The following is an 11,909-nucleotide window of genomic DNA, read 5'->3' as shown; positions in this document are numbered from 1 at the left end:
CCATTGACGATATTTTTCTGTTATCTTCTAGATGTTTTGTTGTTTTACAAGTCACAGATCTGCAATTGACCTGGATTTGACGTGTGTGTATCTATGACATACAGATCAAATTTGTTATTTTCCAGAGGATATCCAATAGACTCAGCACTATTACTGAGCTGATTATCCTACCCCCACTAGTGACCAGTGTCCCCTTTGCCATATGCCCGAAGGTCTGTTTCTGGATCTTCTATTATCTTCCATTAGTCTGTTTTTCTATCCGTTGACAATACCACCAGTTGTAGCTATTGTAGCTGTATAATAAGTTTAATATCTGGTGATCTTCAAACTTCTTTCTTCAAGTCTTTGCTATTCTTGGCCTTGCTCTTTGTATTTCCATCAGCTTGTTAACCTCCACAAAATGATAAACTCTGTTGGGGTTTTTATTAGAATTACATCCACATTGTGAGTCAGGTTGGTAGATAATTGATATTTTTTAAATCCATGAATATAGTAGAGCACTTCATTTATTTTGGTCTTTATTTTTCCATCAGTAGTGTTTTGTAGATTTCCATGTAGAGATCCTTGCACAGCTTTTGTTAGAATTATTTCTAGGTATCTGATTAATTTGATGCTATTGTAAATGTTATCATTTAATATTTTTTTGCTTTCTAATTTTTGGTTGCTAGCATGTAGAAATAGAATTGATTTTTGTATCTTCACCTTCTATCTAGTGATCTTGATAAAGTCACTTACAATTCTAATAATTAATCCATAAAGTCTTCAGGATTTTCCATAGATTCAATTATGTTATCTGTAAATAGTGATAGTTGTATTTCTTCATTCCTGACCTATGCATACTTTAATTTTCCTCTTTCTTCTTCATTTTTTTTTTCATGCCTTGTTGCACTGGGTTGGACCTCCAGTACAGGATGACTAGCAGGGATGATGAAGACATCCTTCTCTCATAGTGAAATGTTTTCAATATTTCACTATTAAGTATGACATGTGCTGCTAGGTTTTTATGATAGCCTTATCAGGTTAAAGAATTTCTAATCCTGATGTTCTAAAAGCATTCTTTTAAGATCATGAACAAGTATTGAATTTTATCAAATGATTTTCTGCATTTATCTAGCTTATTTTTTTCATTTATTCTGTTAATGAATTACATTAATAGATATGCAAAAGTCAAAACAAACTTGCATCCCTGGAACAAATCTAATTTTATTATGATGTATTTTCCTCTTTATATATTTCTAAACTTGGTTTGCAAATATTTTGTTTAGGATTTTTGCATCTATGTATCTTGTAATATCATTGTCAGGTTTTAATATCAAGGTTACACCGACTTTGTAAAAGGAGCTGGGAAGTATTCTTTCTCTCCTTTTTTCCTATTCTCTGGAATGGATCTCTAACCCAAAACAGTTTTATAACTCTTGAGTCTCATCTTGCCCACCTTACCGTCTGCTCTCTGTCTTTTTCTTCACTCAGTTGCCCATGCCCAAAATCTTGGAGTCTTTCCATTAGTCTTGTTAGTTTTGTTTTTGAAATATATCCTTGAAGGAACTCGAGATCTAGAAAAGGAGAGACAGGAGTTATAGGTCCCCTCCCCACTCCGCACCAAGGCCTTATTAAGTCAAGATCCTGGGGCCTGACCCCTCTAAGGATTAATCTTTTCCCAGAAGACTCCTCAATCTCTAGTGTAAATTGGCTTATTGTGGCCCATAAATAGTTTAAGAGGAAGCTGGGTCCCTGACTCACTATGTTAGTCCATTGTGGAAAACATTACATAAGTGGTTGAAACCAATATGTGACTTACAGACATTCAGCAGAAGATGTCCCTTCCTATTTCTGGGATCAGAAAGGGTTCATGACAAAGTTGACTTTGAGCTGTTAGGCAAGGCAAGAGCAATTCAGATGAAAGGAAAACTCTAAGTCAGAGTCCTGGGAGACAAGGGAGTGATACCTGGAGAGGAAGAGAACCAATGGCTCTTAGTGACCAGCTGTGGAATCTGAGTTCTGATTAAAAGGCAATGGGGAGGGCTTGGCTCAGTGGTTGAGTGTCAACCTATGAACCAGGAGGTCACGGTTCAATTTCAGGTCGGGGCACATGCCTGGGTTTCGGGCTCAATCCCCAGTGGGGAACGTTTAGAAGGCAGCGGATCAATAACTCTCTCTCATCATTGATGTTTCTCTCTCTCTCCCTCTTCCTTCTTCTCTCTGAAATCAACAAAAACATATATATATATTTTTAAAAAGCACTGGGGAGTGATCAGGGAAATGGTGTACTCAAAGCATTGCCGAGGTAGCTTGTATTCAGTGCATACCACAGAGTAGCTGTTTCATAAATATTCACGATCTGAAGGGCTTGAGTAGAGAAAACAAAGCAAAGAAAACAGTTGAGATGATTGAAATGCTCAGCAGGATTGTGAGGCACCAAAGAGCAGAACATATGTTGGCTATGGGAACACAGAGGCAGACACCTAGCAGAGACCCTGGGGAGAATTGTCTGTACCTTAGAAGTCTGTACCTTCTTCCCTTTATATTCTTCTTCTTTCTAACTCTAACCTGAGGGTATTTTTTCCATTGATTTTTAGAGAGTGGAAAGGAGGGGGGGAGAGAGAGAGGGAGAGAGAGAAACATCAGCGTGAGAGAGACACATTGATTGGTTGCCTCCTGAATGCGCCCTGGCAGGCGGAGGATCGAACCTGCAAGCAAGGTCCAAGCCCTTGATTAGGAATCAAACCCGGCCTTTGGTCCAAGAGCTGACATTCTAACCACTGAGACAAAACAGCCAGGACTCTCTTTCTGTCTTTAAAACCCTCACCTGAGGATATGTTTTTATTGGTTTTCAGAGAGAGGGGAAGGGAGAGAGAGAGAGAAACATCAATTAGAGAGAAACATCCATTGGTTGCCTCCTGTAGGTACCCTGACCAGGGATCGAACCTGCATCCTAGGTGTGTGCCCTGACCTGGAATCAAACCTGCAACCATTTGGTCTATATGACAATGCTCCAACCAAGTCACTTAGCCAGGGCATCCCTTTATATTCTTGACATCCTGATTTTCTATAGACTCCCCCACGGATCATGTTTTTTAAAAAGAAATTTAGCCCGGCCGGGCGTGGCTCAGCGGTTGAGCATCGACCTGGGATCCGGGCGATTGGGCTTCAATTCCCGGTCAGGGCACATGCCCGGGTTGCGGGCTCAATCAATGACTCTCTCATCATTGATGTTTCTATCTGTCTCTCCCTCTCCTTTCCTCTCTCTGAAGTCAATAAAGATGTATTTTAAAAAATAATAAAATAAAATGAAAAATAAAAAGAAATTTAAGTTATTGATTTGAGAGAGAGAAAGTGAGAGAGAATTGATTTGTTGTTCCACTTAGTTACGCATTCACTGGTTGCTTCCTTTATGTGCCCGGACTAGAGACCAAACTTGCAACCTTGGCATGTCTAAGCAATGCTCTAACCAACAAAGAAATCCCGCCACAACTCTGAGTAACTGAAGAAAAGTGAGCAAAGCTCTCAACAGTTTCACTCTTACTTGTCACTGAATTTATACACCAACACGTGTTCCCTGCTCAGAAATGTCCCTAGAGATCATGAGATTTTATTTCACTTTTAGTTGACTTCTCTGACGTGATCCTTCCCAAGAGTCCTCTTTTGCACAACACATGATTTCCAATTGCCTGCTGCCAACAGATAAATGCTCAATAGCCTGGAGTTGTCCTCTACTTCCTCTTTTTTTAAAAATTGATTTTAAAAGAGAGAGAGAGGGATTTGTTGTTCTACTTAGCTATGCATTCACTGGTTGCTTCTTCTATGTGCCCTGAGGGGAGATTAAACCCACAACCTTGGCATGTTGGTCATACTCTAACCAACAGCTACCAGGGCAGGGCCTGCCCTCTACTTCTTGGCCCTACAGCCTGAATCTTACTCATCCCTCAAGGCAAGTACAAATGCCTCCTTCTTTCCCACATTCTCCCTGCCATCCATGTGCAACCAGGGTTGAGAATCACTGCTCTAAGGAAATAATTACAGTGGGATCACTGCAAATATAAAAGTATGTATCCAACATAGAGGAAGCAGGGAGGGGGGGTGGTAAATTCTGGCCACGGAGGGAAAAAGGGAGGATTTTCATGACCCTTGTCAGAATTAACCTGGCCCTTTCAGTTCTCATAGAGTCCTCTGGGACTACCTCCCTCAGCTGTCACCACCCTCTCTAGACATCCTCTCTAGGCACTTGAGGGCTGGGCAGATTCTTACCCATTGCTGTAGTCCCAGCACCTCACACAGTGCCACATGCCTGGCATTTAGTTGATCTTTGTTAAACTCAGCTGCTCAATGTGGATGAGCTTATCACTTGGAATTTTAAGAAATTTCTAGTTCCACTTTCCAGTTTTCTTTTTCTTCTGCCCCCCTATTGAAGCCAGAACATTTTCTTTTTCACCCTTGCATGAGTGAGGAATGAGGTTCTTTCTGTCTGGTTTATCAGGACCCTGCCAAAGAGCTCAGGCCTGATGCCTGCCACCCCTCAACTCTTGGTCATGGGCAGCTGGGCTTTCTCACCCTGCTCCTCCCCTAAAGTGTCTGAGAGGAAAACACTGGCGACTCCATCTTTCTCCAATTTGGTTCCTTCTCTTTCCCCTGAATTCTGTTTCTCATAACCCAATTCCTTGTTATTCACCACGTATCTCTTATTTCTCTCCTCCTTTTTTCCTTCCAGTAGTTTCTAAATTATTTTAACATCTGTATTGTCTTCATCACAAACATAAACATATTTTTAAAAAACAATCACATTTACACTGTTACTTAATCTACTCTAGTAAACCCCACTTTAATTCAACAAAATATATAGGGTGTCCCCCCCCCAAAATGTATACACATACTTTGAAGAATTATAAAGGCAGTGCTTATTAAAATAGATTTCATTTTCAAAATTGAGCTATCAGCTGTTAAAGTGTGTATACATTTTGGGGGGACATCCTGTATATATATATATTTGTGTATATATATATTTGAGAAGGCCCCTTTTTTTTTTTTCATGCACGTGAACAAGTGATCCCAGCTTCTGGCCTGGGATCCAGGGAGGGGTCATGGAAATTCTCCCCTTTCCCTCCGTGGTCAGAATTTACCATCTCCCTCCCTGCTTCCTCTATGTTGGGTACATACTTTTATGTTTGCAATGATCCCACTGTAATTATTTCTTTAGAGCAATGATTCTTAACCCTAGTTGCACACTAAAATAAACTGGGAAGTGTAAAAAAAAGTGCCAGTGCCATAGACAAAACAAGACAGCCATGAGAGCTGACAATTGTTGAAGCTGGATGATGGGCACCTGGGGATTCATTATGTCATCTTTCTAATTTTGCATGTGTTTAAAATGCTCCATAATAAAAAAGTTAAAAGTATATATTTTATATATTTATATAAATATTTTTGTACATTACACATATCATATTATTTTATATATAGTAATAAAACTGGGCCCATAGCAAAGCCATTAAAACTGAATTTCTGGGGGCTCTGGCCTTAGAACCTGTAGTTGTAAAAGCTTCCCAGGGTTTCTGAGGGTTGGGGATATGGAGACTTGGGGACTTGAAGAGGATTAAAGTGATCATAGGAGCTACTTCTGGACTGTGATCTTTCAATGGAATGTCAGATGACTGCCCAGAGGGTATTTATTTTTAATTTGGATAATTGATCAAATATTCCTAGAATGGCAACTAAAGATAGAACTCCTTTATCCCATTGTGTATGCTGCAGTGTTTTAAGTAAATTATAGACCACCAACACTGACACACAATAGCTCTTTTTATTATTTTCCTACTAATGTGTGAGCTTCTGAAGAGATAGTCCTTCCTGTCTTGTTTGTATTTGCATTCTCAGCACCTGGCACACGGACAGACACTTTTCCATTACCAAGCAATGTGTGTTAAATTAAGTTATAAAAAAAGGAGATGGGGATGACATAAGTAGAAACTGGGTTAGGATGTTCTATCAACATAGTATAGGGTTAGGAATACAAAGCTCAGGAGATGGAGGAGGACTGAGTGGAAGCTACAGTGACACTCTCCTGTGACCAAAGTGGAATTACAGCTAAAATATTAAAAAACCACCCTGAATAATCAACTACAACTGAGGACGAGCTGGAGAGCATCCTCATAACCAAGGAGGAAAAGGGGAGGCCACATAGAGACTGGTGGGAAGTGCGGAGGTGCAAGAAGGCTGGCTGGGCTCCTGCAGGCAGCAGCTGAAGGTCCGGAGGAATAGCTCAGGGTGGGGGGTTCCCACTGAGGACGCTGGGGCCTAAAACCCAGGCTGGGCTTCCCAGCCAAGAGCACCAGAGCTGAGAAAGGTGTCCACATACCATCTGGCTGTGAAAAGCAGCTGGGTTTCTGTCTGCCAGGGAGAGACAGCTGAAAATGCAGGCACCCTCTTAAAGAGCCAACCCACAAAGTCTCATGTGTAGCCACTCACCTTGGGCTCCAGCAGAGGGAGGGCAGAATGGACTGGATCTGTGTGAAGAGAACCTATGGTTGTGGGCTCTGAAGACAGAGCTCAGAGGGCACCCTCTAGATTCCTGTGCCAAGTCATTCCCCCAAATTGCAGAGGACATCTTTCACAGGCAGACATTTATCTTCCTAGCAGCAGCTTTTGCTGAGGGGGAAGCAATTGCCCCACCCCACTGGTAAACCTCTGGCCCCACCCTGTGGAGTTTCTACAGCCTGAGGCTCATTCAGAGAATCAGATTAATTAGTCTGCAAGCAGAGGCAAGCCTCAGAGTGCTTTGAGTCTTTACCTGATCCGCTTCGGGACCCGGGCCTTGGGAAAGCAGACATTGGTGTGCATCTTGGTCCTGTCCAAATGCACCCAGCCCCAACAGAGGGGACCTCAAGCCATGGGTTACTGATAGCTCCGAACAGGGTACACAAGGCAAGTCACAAACAGCATCTAACATGGGCCTGCACCAGATACCTTCCAAAAAAGACTGAGAGTCCTAGCAGGTCTACCTAATACACAGAAACAAACCCAAATAGGGAGCCAAAATGGGGAGACAAAAAACAAGCCCCAAATGAAAGAACAAGAGAAGTTTTGAGAAAGAGCTAAATGAAATGGAGATAAGTAATCTATCAGATATTGAGTTCAGAATACTGATTGTAAGGATACTCAACAGCATGAAAACAGATATGGAAACTATAAAAAATCACCAGTTAGAAATGAAGAATGACATAGCAGAAATAAAGAATACACTGGAAGGAATAAACAGCAAATTAAAGGAAGCTGAGGATTGGGTCAGTGAATTAGAAGACAGGGTAAAAACAAATCACTCAATCAGAGATCCAAAAAGAAAAAATAATTTAAAAACAGGAGGACAGTCTAAGAGAGCTGTGGGACAACATGAAAGGTAATAATACTCACATTATAGGAATGCCAGAGGAGGTAAAAAATAAGCAAGGGTTAGAGAATCTGTTTGAAGAAATAATGGCAGAGAACTTCCCTAACCTGATGAAGGAAAAAGTCACACAAGTTTATGAGGCACAGAGAGTCCCAAGCAAGAAGAATCCAAAGAGGCCCATGCCCAGACACATCATAATTAAAATGCCAAAAATTCAAGACAGAGAGAATATTAAAGGCAGCAAGAGAAAAGAAATCTGTTACCTACAAAGGAGCCCCCATAAGGCTGTCAGCTGACTTCTTATCAGAAACTCTACATGCCAGAAGGGAATGGCATGAAGTATTCAAGGTAATGCAAAACAAGATTATGAAACCAAGATTGCTCTATCCAGTAAGGCTATCATGCAAAATAGACGGTGAAGTAAAGAGCTTCCTAGAAAAAAAAAGGCTAAAGGAGTTTATCACCACCAAACCAGCATTGCAGGAAATGTTAACGGGACTGCTGTAATAATGAGAAGAAATAGAGAGAGAAACATAGGCATAAAGAATTAAAATGGCAATAAATAAGGACCTATCAGTAATAACCTTAAGGACTTTAAGGGAGAGATCAGCAGCAATACAGTCACAGTCATGGACTTTAACACCCCACTGACTTCACTGGATAGATCTTCCAGACAAAAAGTCAACACAGAAACAGTGACTCTAAATGGCACACTAGATCAGATGGATTTAACTGATATTTATAGAACATTTCACTCCAAAGCTGCAGAATATACATCCCTGTTAAGTGCACATGGGTCATTCTCAAAGATACACCACAGGTTAGGACACAAAACAAGTCTCTACAAGTTCAAGAAGGCTGAAATCACATCAAGCATCTCAGATCACAATGGCATGAAATTAGAAATCAACTACAGTCAAAACACTCAAAAACATTCAAACACATAGACGCGAAATAACATGTTATTAAACAATGAGTGGGTTATCAGTAAGATCAAGAAAGAAATCAAACACTTCTTGGAGACAAATGAAAATGAACACACAACCACCCCAAATCTATGGGACACAGTGAAAACAGTCCTAAGAGGGAAGTTCATAGCACTACAGGCCTACCTCAAAACGCAAGGAAAATTTTTAGTAAACTATCTAACCCTACAACTTGAAGAATTAGAAAGCTCCCTTCTGAAGCCACCTGGACCAGGGCCTCTGTTTGCTGGGAGTTTTTTTATTACTGCTTCAATTTCAATTTCATCAATTGTTATTGGCCTATTCAGGTTTTCTGATTCTTCCTGATTTTGTTTTACATGATCTCACTCATATGTGGGATCTAATAAACAAAATAGGCTGAGGAACAAAATAAATCCAGAGACATAGAAGCATGGAGCAGACTGATGAATCTCAGTGGGAAGGCGGGGGTGGGGTAGTGGGTGGGGAGAGATTAATCAAAGAACTTATATGCATACATGCATAACCCAAGGACACAGAGAATAGTGTGATGAAGGCCTGGGAGGGAGCAGATGCGGGCTGAAGGGGATCAATAGGGAAATATAGGGGGAGATATCTGTAATTTTTTCAACAATAAAGACAAATATTTAAAAAGGGATAGAAAGCTCTGGAGCTAGACCACCCTGGCTCAAATTTCTGCTCTACCACTTAGCTTTGTGTCATTTGTTGCCTAGTTACTTAACTGCTCAGCACCTCAGCTTATTCATATGTAGAATGGGGGAGAAGAAAAGAACCTATCTCATATGTTCTTTTGTGAGAATTCATTTAATATACATATATACTAAAGCGCTTAAAACCATGCTTGACACAGAGCAAGCATTCAATACATTGCAGTTATTAAGAGGACTACCTTCAGATTAGTGCCTGGCACATAGTAGGCTTACAATAAAGGTTTGCTGAATGAATGAATGAATGAATGAATGAATGAATGAATGAATGAATGAATGAATGAACATTCTGGTTTTTTGATTGCTTGTCTCCAGCTTTACCCATTTTCTTGTACTCTCCAGATAAGAAATCTAGCAGACAACAGCTTCTAAATTGAACCTTGGGTTGAGAGTCCCAGGGAGTGATCTTAAGGTTGAGGTGGATTGAGTTTCAAGTCCAAACCTGGAGGGCTGTGTGACTAATCTTGGAGTTTTAAAGTTGTGAGGGCTGGTGACCGCATGAGAGAAGGGACATTTTTAGTTGAGTTAGTGTGACCTCAGTGCCACAAAGAGGGGTGTCCACATATTGGGGTGCCTTTCCCAGCGTATTTACCTAGATCTCTTTCTAGCTCTCCACCTTTAAGATCTGTCCACAATAAGAATCTGTCTCCTGACGTAGGCCTAGGTAGAGACCCAGAGACCCAGAACTTCAAGGCAGCAGCAGGAACTTACTTCCAGATAAACAATGTCCTTGGTCTATCTTCAAAAAGTTATTAAACCTCACACTCACATGTAATGAAGAGTCACATAGAATGATTAAAGTCCAATGGAAGTGCAGTCCAGGTTAGGTGCAATATAAATTAGTAGCTGTGCTTTTCTCTGGTGGCTGTTGGACTTTGGGCAGTTCCCTTCTTTTTCTGGGCCTTGGTTTCCTCTTCCTGACATTCTGTGGCTTGATGACTAATATACAAGCACTTTAAAGAACACGATAATAATAATTTTAGTAGATCAGCCTAGTGGGGGTAACAATTTCTTTTGGGAAAGAGTAAGAGAGAAATCTAGCTGCAGAAGTTCCTAAATTCTAGGTTAAGAAGCTAAGAAAGCCCTTATTTCAGGAGAATCCCAAGAAAATTTTAGAGTGAGAAAATGATACATTAGGTAGAGTTTGTAGAAATAATTATTGGGCACAGGTACACAGAGTGGACTGGAGTGGAAAGAAGCTGGAAAAAAGAGACCAGTTGAGAAGTTTGTGCCAAATCCAGGACCTTACTACATGTCCAAGGCAACAGACAGGAAGGGACAGATATCAGACACATTTTGAAGAAACTGAGAGACATGCTATCTGAGTGTAAATCAGGTATTGAGAGGAAGGAGGAAAATGACTCCCCCTCCCTCCCTCCCCTCCCTCCCCTCCCTCCCTCCTTTTCTTTTGAGCACAATGATGTTCTATGTCAAACATGACTTAGGCTTCAAGCCTGCATTTTGGATAATGGTGGTGGCTATGACCATAAGGGAAGAACAACTTTGGGGGGAGATATTGATTTAATTTTAGATGGATTGAGTTTGGGCTGATGTCAGGACACTGAATGGCTACATAAAGCAAACCGCTATGGTTTCATAAGTGAGAGAGTGACTACTGAGGGGCATGGAAGGGCTCGAGCACTGGAATAGCTGAATAACCTCTGAGGTCTCCTCTAAGTGGAAGAAGCCAACCTTCTCTGGGGTAGAGGCAGGGCTGATAATCATCCCAGGGCTTGGGTGTGCCCAAGAATGAGGTTAGAGATGTGTTTAAGACCAGGGGGGGCAGTATGTCACTTTCAGAAGGTCATTTAGGATCACTCAACTAGGAGATCAAGGGATAGGTAAGGATTCAGCAATTTGGGAAGATTTATGTTTCAATATAATTTCCTTTATATACACAGCCAGAGCTTCCTCCTGGAGAGATTTTTTAAGGTTAAAATGCAACACTGGCAGGTGAAATTTTAAAACAAGATGAATAAAGGAAGATCATTCCTCACTCTTATGAAAAGACACCAACCCCTCCTTTAGAGTTAAGCCTCTCTGTGCCTCACCTCTCCTTGCCTTTGTCTACGTCACTAGAACACTGTCTTCAATTCAAGGCGCTTTTATTGCCTGCTTACAACATGGGAGACACAGAGAGTGAGAAAACACGATCCCTGCCTAAATTTAAGGACCACACAATTTCATAATAGAATCCTGCTAGACATGTAATGAGCTATTAACCACCATCGCAAGGCAGTATCAAAGCTGATTAAATGACATACGGATGGAGACAGAGCTGGAAGTGGACCCTGAGTAGCTGGTAGAATCTGAAAGGGGTGGTGTGGGCAGTAGGTGAAAAAGCACAGGGGTGGCATTGTCCAAAGTATGATTTAAGAGAACATGCTGGCTTCAGTACATTGGGGTGAATTTTAGTCAGAGTGGGGCCAGACTGAGATCTCTATTTGGGTAAGACAGTTTGGTTAAGACATCTGATACTAGAAATCAACTTGAGCAGGTTAACCTATATAACATGGTGGGGAGAGCCCAGAGTCAGGTGGCTTAGTGTGAACCCTGATTTCACACATTGCTGGCTGTACGACCATGAGCAAGTTGCTTAATTTCCTGTTCCTCAGTTTTCTAATATGTAAAATGAGATAATGCACATAACTGTTAGGAAGATTACACAAGATAATTTATATAAAGGGATTAGAATGCTACCTGGCACATACTAAATGCTCAGGAAGTTTTAGCTTTTCACTTTCTCTTTTATAACCTTCTGTATGGGCTGAAATTTTTTTAGATGAGTGGAATTTTACAATCATAAAAAACAATAAGGCTTTATTTTTAAAAGTTCAACACAGGTCACCCCTAGGGAGT

The sequence above is a fragment of the Miniopterus natalensis genome, chromosome 6, assembly GCF_054644295.1.
Source record: "Miniopterus natalensis isolate mMinNat1 chromosome 6, mMinNat1.hap1, whole genome shotgun sequence".
In the NCBI taxonomy this organism is placed as follows: Eukaryota; Metazoa; Chordata; class Mammalia; order Chiroptera; family Miniopteridae; genus Miniopterus; species Miniopterus natalensis.
Note: the sequence above shows the minus strand (reverse complement) of the source record.